At 41.9% G+C, this 15,716-nt stretch overlaps 1 protein-coding gene across 1 annotated transcript in view; it reads right to left on the reverse strand.

The window, feature by feature from the left end:
* Positions 1-15,716, reverse strand: part of LOC124606990 (serine/threonine-protein kinase 32A) — a 591,434-nt gene that overhangs the window by 316,919 nt on the left and 258,799 nt on the right. The window lies entirely within an intron of this gene.

Here is a 15,716-nt window from a genome sequence, read left to right on the forward strand (position 1 = left end):
CAGACAAGCTAAGAAATGATGGTGAATCGGCAGTGCCTAAATCTGATTCGGTTCGAAACCTGATTCTGGATTACTTCGCTAGAAGTGAGTCAGTGGCAAAAGGTTCCTAATTGCAAACAATTCCGTACTACCCTTGGAAGCGAGCACACTGAATTCACTTACTCGTTAAAATGAAGGTGACGTTAAGCAAGGCGAAGCTGTGACTGCTTTTCCAAGGAAGCTTTGCCGATGGCAGCATTGGATCTCCCAGATGCAAAACCTATGTTCTTCCTTCGTCATAAACAGTTAAAACGTGACGTTACTCTCAATCATTGTAGTCGCTTTACGGAACAAAAGCAGTTTAGGCACATCTCTCGAACGGTTGACTACAAACTTTTCCAATTCGTTCTCAGCAAAGTCGGTTCGGTGAACTACTAACAGCAACAGATTAATACTTCCATTTTCATTAGTCATATAGTATGCGAAATTATTCTATAAAGTTAGCTGTAAAAAACATGGAACTTTCTCGAGGAAACAGGTTCCCGTTGCCGCCTACTGGAACTAACAATAAAGCACGCACAACATTTCAGATAGACCCTTTGAGGGCAGGAATGCGTTCTACATTCTTTACAATTGGAGTACCTGAGGTGTACCCTTAGGATCGTCAGAATCCTTTCCTCTGGTACTTCGAAAGATTCTTTGCAACTGATTTTTGAAAGTGAATTAGTTGCATTAGATTACGGTAAGAAATTGTTTATTATTTTGCGATGGTCTCAAGAGCTGACTGATGTGGAAACTGCCTACTGTCATATGCATTAAAATATTTGTAAAAGTTATTTATCGAAGAACGGAAGCAAGAAATTAAAGTAGGAAAAAATAAGGAATCTTGAAGTCAAAAGATAGAATTCCTTTCGTCGAAAGAAACAGCCATTAAAATACAAAAGTTTAAGGGTGATATTACCGAAGAGTTTTGTGGTTCAGCTGGACTGATTGAGTATTGAACTAAGACGCCTTCAGAGAGTCAATGAGAAAGAAGTCCTGTTAAAGAACGTAACAAATCGAAGAGACAGAATGATTGACCATTCTTTATGCAGTGAGTCGTTGGTGAAAATTTTAATAGAAAGAATAGAAGAAATGCTTCTGACAGACCTAGATATGAGTATATAAGACAGATGTTTGATCATGTAAGATGTGTCACTTACACTGAAATGAAGGAAGCAGTGAAAAATGGCAAGCCATTCGGGATGTCTCTCTTCACTCATGTTTGATAAAGTAATAAACCCCATAGAAGATAATTGTCACAAAACCAGTTCCAGTAACTCCTACAAAGTCTTTGTCGGTGTGGAACCTTTCCAAAAAACGATATCTCGTCAACGACTCTCACTGCAACACACGCCACTGACATTCTAATTTATCCTGCTTTTAGATTGTCAGTGTCAATAGGCATTTTTCCATTTAAAAAGTGTATGTTTGCAAAAACATACAATTTCTAAGAACTATTACGATCTGTTTATTGGCTAACAGTACGAACCCCTGACTACCAATTGATTCTGTGAAAACCGCACGTCAATAGCACTTTCCACTTCCGTAATTTTTACGGTGCAAGTTTTAGGTGATTCAAACTGCATATCGAACACAGGCGTTCATAACCAATTCCAAGCGTCGTGAACTTTCCTGAGAAGGACATTGCAGGATACCATAACTGTAATCAGTAATTTAGAGTACAAGTGTTTGTATAAGTTTCTTCCTCAGGTGAACAGAGAAGAGAATTTTATATTTGTTGTAGGGATTCGAGAGATGCTGATGCCTTCTTCCACACTGCAAATAAGTACTCAGACCTATTCAGATTTTAATGTGCTATTGGTCCTGGACTCTTTGCTGAGAGAGAAGTTGATATTTGACCCATTTAGTATTAAAGGTGGTTGGGATTCCCGATATTTCAGACTAATGAGCCTCGAATGACCAAACGTACTACTTGGCTTTTGGAAGGGTTGAGATTTAACGTTAGATTGTTTGCCCATTTTGATTGTGCACACAGATCGGTGTTTAGATTGTTGTCAGCTATCATTAAGTTTGTTGGTTTTGCACCTAGATTCAACTTGAGGCCTGGGATTAAAAAATTCTATTATGACTGTTACTGTTTTGACAGTGTTGTGTTGTTGAGTTTTAACTTGTACTTCATGCCTTTGGTCGGTACAGTCAAAGTAGTGCGTGTGTCTTTTCTATGGTCACATCAGTATGAGTAGGTTTACTGACGTATGGGTTCACTGAATGTACTGGGGGATCAGCACAACGGCGCTTGACAATACTTCCACATCTGTTTAAAGTGCCTATGGGAAAGCGGCCCTACCATGTTACATTGATTGCGTATTATTCCCTTTTTCAATTTTGTTAACATATTTGTGACAGTAACCTTCACAAATGGGGTAACAAGCGGAATATAATTACATTATTCACAAATGTAAACTGATGTGACTGCTGTTACTGAGGGAACAGCTTAGAATTGGTCCGTTACACAAAACAGATTAGAACACTGCTACAGAAGCAAAGGAAAAAGGCATGCCAAATTTCAAAGAAAGCAAAACCCACAAGATCGACCAAGTTTTACAGAAGCTCGAAAATTAGTGCGAAAGTCAGAGCGGGGTGCTTCCAGTAGTTTCCGTAATGGCAACTTGTGTCGAGATATGGCAGAAATTGGAAGAGATTCTGGTCGAATGTATAGTACACCAGCGGAAAGACACATTCAATACCTTCACTGCGCAATTACAACGGTAATGTCACGGGTGACAGCGGCACTAATACAGAGTTACTAAATACAATTTTCCGAAACTCCATCACCGAAGAAGGCGAAGAACGTACTCCAGAATTAGAATCACGAACAACTGCCAACATGAGTAACTTAGAAGTAAATATTCTTGGTGTAACGAAGCAGCTTAAATCACTTAATGAAGGCAAGGTTTCAGGTCCATATTGTAGACCAGTTAGGTTCCTCTTAGTGTACACTGACACAGTAGCTCCATATTTAGCAATCGTATATAATCGCTCGCTCCTCGAAAGATACGTACCTAAAGGCTAGAAAGTTGCACAAGTTATACCAACACTCAAGAAATGAAACAGGATAATCTGCCGAATTACAGATCCATAGCGCTAACGTCGATTTGCACTAGGATTTTGTAACATATACTGCACACGAACATTACGAATTACCTCTAAGAAAACGATTTACTGACCAACAGCCAACACGGACTCAGGGCATACCGTTCTTGTGGAACGCAACTAGCTTTTTTATTCTCACAAAGTAATCAGTGTTATCGAAAGGGGATGTTAAACTGATTCCATATTTTTAGATTTCCAGGACGCTTCGGACATCGTTCCTCACAAGCGACTTCTTACCATATTGCTTGCCTATCGAGTATCGTCTCAGTCACCCGACTAGATTTGTTATTTCCTGTCAGAAATGTTACAGTACGCAGTAATCGATGGAAATAATCGAGTTGAACAGAAGTCGTATCTGGCGTTCCACAAGGAAGTGTTATTGACCCTCTACTGTTCACGATATTGATAAACGATCTACGAGACAATCTGAGGACCACCCTTAGACTGTTAGCAGATGATGCTGTCTTTTACCGTCTATTAGTCACCAGATGGTCAAAATAAATTGTAAAATGATTTACACAAGATATCTGTATGGTACTAAAAATTGGAAATGACTGTAAATAATGAGAGTGTCAAGTCCTCCACATGAGTACTTCAAGGAATCCGGCAAATTTCAGTTACAGGATAAAACACATAAACCGAAAGGCCGTAAATTCAACTAATGACTTAAGGATTACAATTACGAATAACTTACATTGGAACGATCACATAGATAACGTTGTGGGGAAAGCAAACCAAAAATTGCTGCATATTGGCAGAATACTTAGAAAAATGCAATATGTCTACTAAAGACACTCCTCACACTATGCTTGTCTACCTTCTTCTGGAGTGTTGCTGTGCAGTGTTGAATCAGCATCAGATGGAGTTGATAGACAACATCGAAAATGTTCAAAGAATGGAAGCTCGTTTTATATCATCGCAAAATATGGGGATAGTGCCACGAATGTAATGTGTGAATTGAAGTGGCAATCATTAAAACAAGGGCATTTTTCATTGCGGCAGGATCTCCTGACGAAATTTCAATCACAAACGTTTTCCTCCGAGTGTTAAAATATTTTGTTACCCCCATCTACATACGCAGGTATGATCATTGTTATGGCTTAAAGTCAAGTGCCAGCACGCCAGTCGGGAACGACAGAGCAGACAGGGTTGTGAGAGGGTTGGGTTGTTTAAGGAAGGAGACCAGACAGCAAGGTCATCGGTCTCATCGGATTAGGGAAAGACGGCGAAGGAAGTCGGCCGTACCCGTTCAAAGGAACCATCCCGGCATTTGTCTGGAGCGATTTAGGGAAAGCATGGGAAATCTAAATCAGGTTGGCCGGACGTGGGATTGAACCGTCGTCCTCCCGAATGCGAGTCCAGTGTGCTAGCCACTACGCCACCTCGCTCGGTTCAGGGCTGTGAGAAGAGATCAGCCATTCGCACGCTGACCGGACCGCCTTCCAGGATGACAACGCGACAGCAGCGGTATCTATGTGAAGAGGGCATAAGCGTCGCGACCAACTGACGACGCCCCAGTTCAATAGCAGCTTCAAGATTAGCGCCTTGGATAGAAGCGTCAACGCTAGATCACTTCGCTTGTACACACTATGTAACTCAAACGTGGAACTGTCTATACTCAAGAAGATTTCTTATTCTGTATGTCGCCCTTTGTTTGCGACATATCTGTGTAATTGCAAAAGTTAAGTATCGGATCTTTTCATTTTGTAATAACACTCATTAATACGGTATGCTTGAAAGTTTTGTTATCGAACCTAGTAAGGAGGCTTCCTTGACGCCACAATCATAATAATATAAGAGAAAGCAGAGCTCGTACTGAAACATTTAACTGTTCTTTTTTCCCGTGCCTTGTTCGAGAGTAAAACGATAAAGAAACAGTTTGATGGTGGTTCGCCCTCTCTGCAACGCACTTAATTGTGACACCCAGAGTAATGAGGTAGATGTAGATATTCTGATCGCTGTATGTCACTGTTTAGTACAAATAACACTACCAGGAAAACTCGACCGAGGCAGAACAGAGCAGTAGAATACTGAATGTACCTACCTCGTGGTGACTGGGTGTTGTGTGTTCATCATCATCATCATTGACTCGAGGTTTGAGGGTGAGAGTAAGTGGTTTCCGGTCAAACCACGCATACGACATCGACATTTACACAGTTCTTTACATGTTTTCTGCGCAATAAAGATATAGAGAGAAATGGGGGTAACAATCCAACGAAATGCATCACCTTGTAAGGAGCCATCGGAGTCGAAGGGTCTCTGATACCAAAATACGATATAAATGTCCGCAGCTCGTGGTCTTGCGGTAGCGTTCTCGCTTCCTGCGCTCGGGGTCCCGTGTTCGATTCCCGGCGGGGTCAGGGATTTTCTCTACCTCGTGGTGACTGGGTGTTGTGTGTTCTTCATCGTCATCATCATTGACTCGCAAGCCGCCGAAATGGCATCAACTAAAAAAAAAGGACCTGCAATACGGCGGCCGAACTTCCCTGCATGGGGCCTCCCGGCCAACAGTGCCATACGACCATTTCATTTCATTTCACCACATAAATAATATCTCTGAACACATCCGGAAATTATGTTGGTGCAGTTAGGATTCATTGAGAATGTAAAGGAAACTATAGAAAGATCACTGCTATGAACAACTTCCAACAGATTAACGACGCTAGTCGTGCGTCGTTAAGACAACTTGTGGATACCAAAGCAACGTCGTTCCGACTAACGACCCGGTAATTAGTTTGAAACTAAATCTATAACTCTTCGTATATGTGTTGCTTTCTGATAGTAGCTTTACTCAACGCTTACTACGTTACCATAGGATTCCGCCGTAAACGGAATTTCTTATATGGACCACTTGAAGGAAAGTTCCATAAAGCGCAGGTGCCGTAAGTGGAGAGTAAGAAGTAATTTGGTAAGCAATTTGTGACAGAGAGTTAGCGCAAAATTTTAAGCACTGTACCGTAATTAGAGAAGATTAACTTTCAATTTCCAGTTCACCTTCCTGGTACAGCTATTACGTTCTTCCTAAATCACATCATATAAACAACAGGGAAGCAACGCCACTTTACAACGCTTGCAGGGCAGTTTCTAATTTGCACCTCGTTTATAGCGAAGACAAAAAAGAAACTTAGGGAGAGAGGAGAAAATCGACTCATAAGAGAAACAGGGGATACGACCTGAATTCTTTGTCGCGATATCGGATATCAGTGTATCGGAAGAACGAAGAGAAAGATTTTAATAGGTTTTTTGCTCCGCCACAACGCGCACGTGAATGGCCTTTGTCTCCGGGACTATGGCTGCCCTGACGAAGTGCCTGCCGAGCAACGTGGCCGCCACGCAGCAACTCGCCTGCAAATTAAAGCGCTGGCCTAGAAACCGCACAGAGTTGAAAGAAGTTCGCTGCCGGTGCAAATTAATCACGCTGTTGTGCTGCAGTCGGGTATTCTTGTTTGCTTGTTTCTTTAATTAAATTTTGGCTTTTGAAAAGCCACTGTAATAGCTGTGCGTTCTTTCTTCTAACGAAGAAGGCGGAAAAAATTTGTTATTTAATCACCGAGTACAATAGACGTGAAATATGAAGGAAAATTTACGTTGATCGTAACGATTTTTCAGTCCCGGTTACAGAGGGATTAGAAAGATTGAAGCATATTAAACTGCGGAGACAACATAAAATCTATCAAAGGTAAAACAAATAATTTTGCTGAAGACTTTACTAATATCTGACTTCTGGTCAGATGAATACAGTCTTATAAGTACAAAATAATATAAGGGTAATGCAGGAGTAGATATAATAATGAATAAAAATAGGAGTGCGGGGAAGCTACTACAAACAGCACAGTGAACGCATTACTATGGCCAAGATAGACACGACGCCCACGCCTACTACAGTAGTACAAATTTATATGCCAACTAGCTCCGCAGAAGACGAAGAAATTGATGAAATGTATAATGAGATAAAAGAAATTATTAAATTATTCAGATAGTGAAGGGAGACGAACATTTAATAGTCATGGGTGACTGGAATTCGATAGTAGGGAATAGGAGAGAAGGAAATGTAGTAGGTCATTATGGATTGGGGGGAGGAAATAAAAGAGGAAGCCGCCTGGTAGAATTTTGCACAGAGCATAACTTAATCATAGCTAACACTTCGTTCAAGGATCATGAAAGAAGATTATATACCTGGAAGAAGCCTGGAGATACTAAAAGGTATCACATAGATTATATAATGGTAAGACAGAGATTTAGGAACCAGGTTTTAAATTGAAGAGTTTGACAGGACACTGAAAGACCTAAGTCGAAACAAGGCCCCGGGAGTAGACAACATTCCGTTAGAACTACTGACAGCCTTGGGAGAGCCAGTCCTGACAAAACTCTACCATCTGCTGAGCAAGATGTATGAAACAGGCGAAATACCCTCAGACTTCAAGAAGAATATAATAATTCCAATCCCAAAGAAAGCAGGTGTTGAGAGATGTGAAAATTACCGAAGAACTATCAGTTTAATAAGTCACGGCTGCAAAATACTAACGCGAATTCTTTACAGACGAATGGAAAAATTGGTAGAAGTCGGCCTCGGGGAATATCGGTTTGGATTCCGCAGAAATATTGACCCTACGACTTATCTCAGAAGATAGATTAAGGAAAGGCAAACCTACGTTTCTAGCATTTGTAGACTTAAAGAAAGCTTTTAACAATGTTATTGGAATACCCTCCTTCAAATTTAGAAGGTGGTAGAGGTAAAATACAGGGAGCCGAAGGGTATTTACAATTTGTACAGAAACCATATGGCTGTTATGAATCGAGGGACGTGATAGGGAAGCAGTGGTTGAAAGGTAGTGAGACAGGGTTGTAGCCTCTCCCCGATGTTATTCAATCTGTATATTGAGCAAGCAGTAAAGGAAACGAAAGAAAAATTCGGAGTAGGTATTAAAATCCATGGAGAAAATATAAAAACTTTGAGTTTTGCCGATGACATTGTAATTCTGTCAGAGACAGCAAAGGACTTGGAAGAGCAGTTGAAGGGAATAGACAGTGTCTTGAAAGGAGGATATAAGATGAACATCAACAAACGCAAAACGACGGTAATGAAATGTAGTCGAATTAAGTCGAGTGATGCTGAGTGAATTAGATTAGGAAATGAGACACTTAAAGTAGTAAAGGAGTTTTTCTATTTGGGGAGCAAAATAACTGATGATGGTTGAAGTAAAGAGGATATAAAATGTGGACTGGCAATGGCAAGGAAACCGTTTCTGAAGAAGAGAAGTTTGTTAACTTCGAGTATAGATTTAAGGATCAGGAAGTCTTTTCTGAAAGTATTTGTGTGGAATGTAGCCATGTGTAGAAGTGAGACATGGACGATAAATTGTTTGGACAAGAAGAGAATAGAAGCTTTCGAAATGTGGTGCTACAGATCAATGCTGAAGGTTAGATGGGTAGATCACATAACTAATGAGGAGGTATTGAATAGGATTGGGTAGAAGAGAAATTTGTGGCACAACTTGACTAGAAGAACGGATCGGTTGGTAGGACATGTTTTGAGGCATCAAGGGATCACAAATTTAGCATTGGAGGGCAGCGTAGAGGGTAAAAATCGTAGAGGGAGTCCAAGAGATGAATACACGAAGCAGATTGAGAAGGATGTAGTTAGCAGTAGGTACTGGGAGATGAAGAAAATTGCACAGGATAGAGTAAGATCACAACAACAACAACAACAGCTAAAAAGAATTGCATTTCGTGTGGGGTCCTGATCACTCGTGTCTTATAGGGTGCCTACGAAGCTGAGCTCTCAGGTAGCTAGACGACATACAAGCAAATCACATTAATGGAGTTTGTATAGTAACTGAAATGACAATAGTTAACTTCGATTTACAAGTCATATGGCATGCAGTTAGCGACATGCAAATAACCAATGTGTTTCGCTATACAGGGTGTTACAAAAAGTTACGGCCAAACTTTCAGGAAACATTCCTCACACAAAAATAAAGAAAAGATGTTATGTGGACATGTGTCCGGAAACGCTTAATTTCCGTGTTAGAGCTCATTTTAGTTTCATTCTTCCACCTACGCTCAATGGAGCACGTTATCATGATTTCATACGGGATACTCTACCTGTGCTGCTAGAACATGTGCCTTTACAAGTACAACACAACTTGTGGTTCATGCGCGATGGAGCTCCTGCACATTTCAGTCGAAGTGTTCGTACGCTTCTCAACAACAAGTTCTGTGACCGATGGGTTGGTAGAGGCGGACCAATTCCATGGCCTCCACACTCTCCTGACCTCAACCCTCTTGACTTTCATTTATGGGGGCATTTGAAAGCTCTTTTCTACGGAACCCCAGTATCAAATGTAGAGACTCTTCGTGCTCGTATTGTGCGCGGCTGTAATACCATACGCCATTCTCCAGGGCTGCATCAGCGCATCAGGGATTCCATGCGACGGAGCGTGGATGCATGTATCCTCGCTAACGGAGGACATTTTGAACATTTCCTGTAACAAAGTTTTTGAAATCACGCTGGTACGTTCTGTTGCTGTGTGTTTCCATTCCATGATTAACGTTATTTGAAGAGAAGTAATAAAGTGAGCTCTAACATGGAAAGTAAGCGTTTCCGGACACATGTCCACATAACATATTTTCTTTCTTTGTGTATGAGGAATGTTTCCTGAAAGTTTGGCCGTACCTTTTTGTAACACCCTGTATACAGTGTCCATGCAAGTAATGGATATGGATCACAAGTCACGGCTCTGCTAGTGCTCTCTTCTAGTCAGGTCTGCTATTGTCCTCTACTAGTACGCGTCTTCTATTGTCGGGCCGTGGCTGGCAGGAGTGGCACTTATATCCTCTTCGGATAGAGGCCGCTCATGTCGTGGTGCGGCCCTAGTCAGCGTACTATTGGCTGACGGCGTCTGACAGCCTTCTCTGCGGTTACGTTCTTTCTCTTCCTGCCTGCGCTTGTCGTTACGCCGTAACATTTTATACTCGTAGTAGTAACGCAACAGATACTTTTCACTCTCTGATGCAAGGATAAAGAGTGCTCTGTTTCCGATCCAGGCCACTGTAGATACACTATTCTTTCCTGTCAAATAACAGACGATTGGTAGTAGGGCAGAAGGCTTACCCGTTGGAAATTAGAAACGAGTCACGATTAAAATGTTACCGTATTTGTCTTAGAATCAGGAGAATATTCGCGAAACCTTGGCCGAAACAATTTATTGCCTGTACTTTTCATTTTGGTGCTAGAGCGGGCTGTTCTAATGGAAGGAACTGGTAAATGACAGACGAGTTGAGGTGATGAGACTTCCATTTCAGGCATTTCATTACAACCAAGAGAAATTTAATGTTTACTTGTTTGGGATTAAACTTGAAATTCACCTATACAGGGTGAAAAGTATTTAAACCGACAAACTCTGGGAGGTTGTAGGGGATATCAAAATAAATATTTTTCCTTAATGTCATTTTTTCCTATGGGGATTATTTAAACCGGTGGAGGCCGTATTACGCTCTTCAGTTGTTAGAGGCCGTATTACGCTCTGCAGTTGCAGGCAACTGCTGTCTACCAGTGTAGTTGTGCTTTGTCTCTGCTTATTAATGAAGCGATACACCTGGAGTGAGTACACTGATATGGTTGGCGCGTACTACGTAGTGCATCACAACAGACGAACTGCACAGCGGGTTTATCAACAGCAATATCCTAATCGCCGTATCCCGCATCATACGACCTTTGCTGCTGTGTGCCAACGTCTGCGTGAGACCGGGTCATTTAGCAGATTACCTGGACAGGGACGCCGTCGCACGGTAAGAACGCTGCTATTTGAGGAAGCTGTCTTGCAGCATGTGGAGCGGGATCCTTCAATCAGCACTCGTGCAATTACACGTAACATGGGGACGAATCAGACGAATGTAAGAACAGTCCTTCGAGGGCAATTGTTACGTCCTATTCACTTACAGCGTGTCCACAACTTGGAACCAATTGATTATCCACCCAGAGCATAGTTTTCACTGTGGTACCTGGAACAGTGTGAAATGCATCCTACATTTCCATCCTCTGTGTTGTTTACCGATGAAGCAAAGTTCGGGCGTGATGGAGTCTTCAACATGCACAATTCGCATGTTTGGAGTGAGGATAACCCAAATGCCAAAGTTACTAGCGCTCATCAAGTGCAGTTCTTCGTTAATGTGTGGGTCGGTGTTGTTGGGGACTGTTTAATTGAGCCGTATCTGCTACCTAGATCATTAAATGGCAGGCACTATTACAATTTTCTCGCCAGAGCATTGCCAGAATTGCTGGAACATGTCCCGCTTCCTACAAGACAACGCATGTGGTTCCAACATGACGGGGCGCCGGCATATTTCAGTCGTCGTGTGCGTCGATTCCTGGACCGACAGTTCCCAGAAACGTGGATCGGCAGAGGTGGTCCCGCACCATGGCCTACCGGATCCCCAGATATGTCCCCTCTGGACTTTTTTGTGTGGGGAGACATGCGCAACCTTGTTTACGCAACTCCTGTTGCGTCAGAAGAGGATCTGGTTACCTGGATAGTAGCAGCAAAAAGAAGAATTCAGGATACTACTGGACTTTGTACCCGTGTCCGACAGAACATGATCCGACGGTGTAACCTTTGTTTACCTGTCAATGGAGGCATTTTTGAAAATCTACTGTATTTGAAATTGGGTTTTGTTATTGTGTTGTCTCTTGGTCATAAAAAATGGAAAAGTGTTTAATTAATTTGCTGCCAGAGAAATCTCCCTCCACCGACTGAAATAATTGTCATAGGAAAAAATGACGTTAGGGAAAAATATTTGTTTTGATGTCCCCTACAACCTCCCGGAGTTTGTCGGTTTAAATATTTTTCACCCTGTATAGTAGCTTCAGTGGCAATACGGAAACAGGAGATAGATAGTACAGTTGAGTACCGCTTTCTTCTTCATACATGTGAAAATAAGGGAAACGGAGCTAGGGATGGAGACATATTACGTCACAACAGATCCCCGTGCGACGTTCCACCATTTTCATCTCATGATCATTGAGCACATAATAGAGTAATTTATTCTTGGGCATGTTCAGATACAAGTTGAGAAGTGTCTAATTCTCAAGATGTAATATTACGCACTCACAAGGAAACATCACGAACTTAATCTCACATTTAAAGATGAGAAATGCACACATGCACAATTCCAGCCTCAGAAAGGGATCCATGCCAAAAATTTCAGCCGTAATAATTACTACAATAGTACATAGCTATGGCCTACTGAACGTACAGTTTTTAAACTAGCTCGGCTCCAATTCCGCCACCTTGCGCGCGAGCGTGAGGCGCTGTGTAGCGGCGTGACAACCAGAACCCTCCCATCGGCGAGATGTTGAAGGCTAGGGAAGAGGAAGGGTAGGGTAGACACCTGCCCTAAGTGTTTTGAGATCTTGTCCGAAAACGTATGTTATTCTACGCGAAAAGAATTTAAGTAACATCAGTACGTAATATGGCAACCTCACACTCACATGCAAGTTCAGTATTATATTAACATTATTCTGGTACCGATATTATATATATATATATATATATATATATATATATATATATATATATATACAAAATATCAATACCAGAGTAATGTTAATATAATACTGAACTTGCATGTGTGTGTGTGAGGTTGCCATATTACGTACTGATGTTACTAATATATATATACTTCAAAATCAAAACGAATAAACGTATGTAACTGAAGACTTGTTATGGAATGAAGTTAATGATTTTCGTTTTACATAGCACACCTCCTGCAAATGTATTTCAATTTAACAGTGCTAGCTTTAAAATCAAAGAAGGTAACTCACAAGACCGATGTTAATAACTGAATAGCGCTAGGTTACTTCATTAATAACACACTCATTCCTTTCAATCATTTACACTGCACTTGTGAATTTCAATACAGTAATGTTCAAAGCAAAGAAATCTCTGGTACCAGCTGCAGGTTAGAAACTTTGCACTTTGACACAATGAACAAAACATGTTACCTACGTAGAAACAGTATTTCGCAAACCCTTAAGCCGAATTTTCCTAGGAGTAGGAATTTAGCACCGCATAATACGTAACGCGCCCGGCGGTCTACGTCGTCCACGTAACAGTGACGAAATAGTGAATGTATTTTCCGACAGAGTGCATTGCGTAGTGCGCCAACGCTTTACATCAACCGTGAGAGCCCAACTGGTTCTGAACGAGTCTAATGAGTTATACTCTGAGTTCTAGTGAATTAGCGCCAAAGACTGTGGAAGATTGTACGGAATACTGAGAAAACCAGAAATAGGTGTAGCAGTGCCCGCTGTAAGAAAGAATAGAGACAGCTGCTGGGACAAGCTGAGATTTCTAGACTGTGAGGAAACCGCTAGTAGCCGGCCGAAGTGGCCGTGCGGTTAAAGGCGCTGCAGTCTGGAACCGCAAGACCGCTACGGTCGCAGGTTCGAATCCTGCCTCGGGCATGGATGTTTGTGATGTCCTTAGGTTAGTTAGGTTTAACTAGTTCTAAGTTCTAGGGGACTAATGACGTCAGCAGTTGAGTCCCATAGTGCTCAGAGCCATTTGAACCATTTGAAACCGATAGTAGCACTTCTTCAGTTGTTATATCGCTCACTGAAAATGTGGAAAAATATACTAATATTATTCGTCACCGCAGCACTCATCAGCAACGTTTTCCCAGGTAGCACTGACACCCCTGTAACACCTCTTATAGAAGTTACTCAAACAACTGACATTGTACTCAAGCAAACTATTTTTCACTAAGTAACCTTACTGATGATCAGACTAATATGATATGACAAACAATACACAACAAGACAATATCTTGTGTAATGGTCAGAACTTTACCTGTTACATATTTAAAGCAGGGTGTATATGTGTGTGTCTGGTAACTCCTCTAAAACCCCTCAATCGATTTTAACCAAACTTGGCCAGTTACAGAGGGCTTCATAGGCATCAGTACTGTGGGGCTTATACCTTCCTAGCTCCAATAGTAGCGTAGATACAGGTAATGGCATATAGGTAATGGCATACAGCAGATGGCATATAGGTTACCCTGCAAGGAAGCCTTTATTTGGGACAGTGTCAGTCTACCATTTTAACATGCTTTGCTGGGCAGCCTACATATCAAGGGCAAGAAATATTTTCTGTGTCCTGACATGTAGACTGCCATGCATGACAGGTATGTTCTGTTCGAGTAGTATCAGCCTGCTTTGTCAACTTCTTTGCATGGCGGCCTGTATGTCAGGGGTAAATAAATGATTCTCTAGCTCATCATATGTAGCCTGTCCTACATGAACGACATGTTACGGAAGCAATATCGGCCTACTTTCTTTGAACATGCTGATGAGCATGGCTGGGGACAGGTTAAGGTGGATGCGGATGGTTCAGACAGAGTAAGGTAGATGAGTAAATAGACAGAGAGAGGGAAGTAGGGGAAGATGCATGAAGCAAATGGAAGGTGTAGGGAAGCAGTCGGCAGATGGAAAAAGAGGAGTACGAGGTGGAGATGGAAAAACAGAATCGGAAATGCATATGGTCACAGGGAGCTGGGAGAAAGATATGATTCGCAAAACGTTCTGCCCTCTTCGCGCGACACAAAATTCCTTCCCCGTAGGAGAACCCGGCTTTACTCACTCCACTGAATAGTACTTCACCCTCGGGCATTAAGAGGGTGCATTGCGGCAGAGCGACTGGCAAAGAAACGTTGCGCACAAAAGGTTAAAAGCGATACTTTCTAAAGGTCATAACAGCGTACAGTCGAAATTATGGCCCAAGCTTTCGCGCGGGATTGATTGCTGGGGCTGGTCTCTTGCTAGTGGCAATTTTTTTTCTCTTAAAATATCAGGTAAAGATGGTGAAGTTTCGCTGTCACAATGTTATTCATTTAATTCCATTAACTGAATTGGCATCTGAGAAGGTTTCTTACAGCTAGCGTTATTAATCTTATAGCTCATAATGCAATGCAGTCAAATGACCACTCTTCATCATGTCTTCCGCTCCACACAGCACTGTACACACTTCACCATTCACATTATACACTGAGGAGCCAAAAAATTGTAACCATATGCGTGATAGCTGTTCGTCCACATTTGGAACGCAGTATAGCAACGATTATGTGCGGAACGGATTCTAAAAGTCCTGGTAGGTTTTCAGAGGTATGTGACACTAGATTTCTAGGCGGTGGTCACGCAGCTCCCCTAAATTACGGTTTTTGGGCGTTGAGTTGGAGCCCAACAGTGTCAAATGGTTCAAATGGCTCTGAGCACTATGAGACTTAACTTCTAAGGTCGTCAGTACCCTAGAACTTAGAACTACTTAAACCTAACTAACCTAATGACATCACACACATCCATGCCCGAGGCAGGATTCGAACCTGCGACCGTAGCCCCAACAGTGTCCCAGGTGTGTTACATCGGATTCAGCTCAGGCGAATTTGGTGGCCAAGATACCAATGTCAGTTCACGATCATGCTCCACTAACACTGCAGCACACTTCTAGTCTTGTGACATGGGCACTTATCCCGATAGCAGATGCCATCACAGATGGGGGAAGACATCAAGTATGAGGGGATACGGT

Source organism: Schistocerca americana, chromosome 3 (genome assembly GCF_021461395.2).
Source record: "Schistocerca americana isolate TAMUIC-IGC-003095 chromosome 3, iqSchAmer2.1, whole genome shotgun sequence".
Classification (NCBI taxonomy): domain Eukaryota; kingdom Metazoa; phylum Arthropoda; class Insecta; order Orthoptera; family Acrididae; genus Schistocerca; species Schistocerca americana.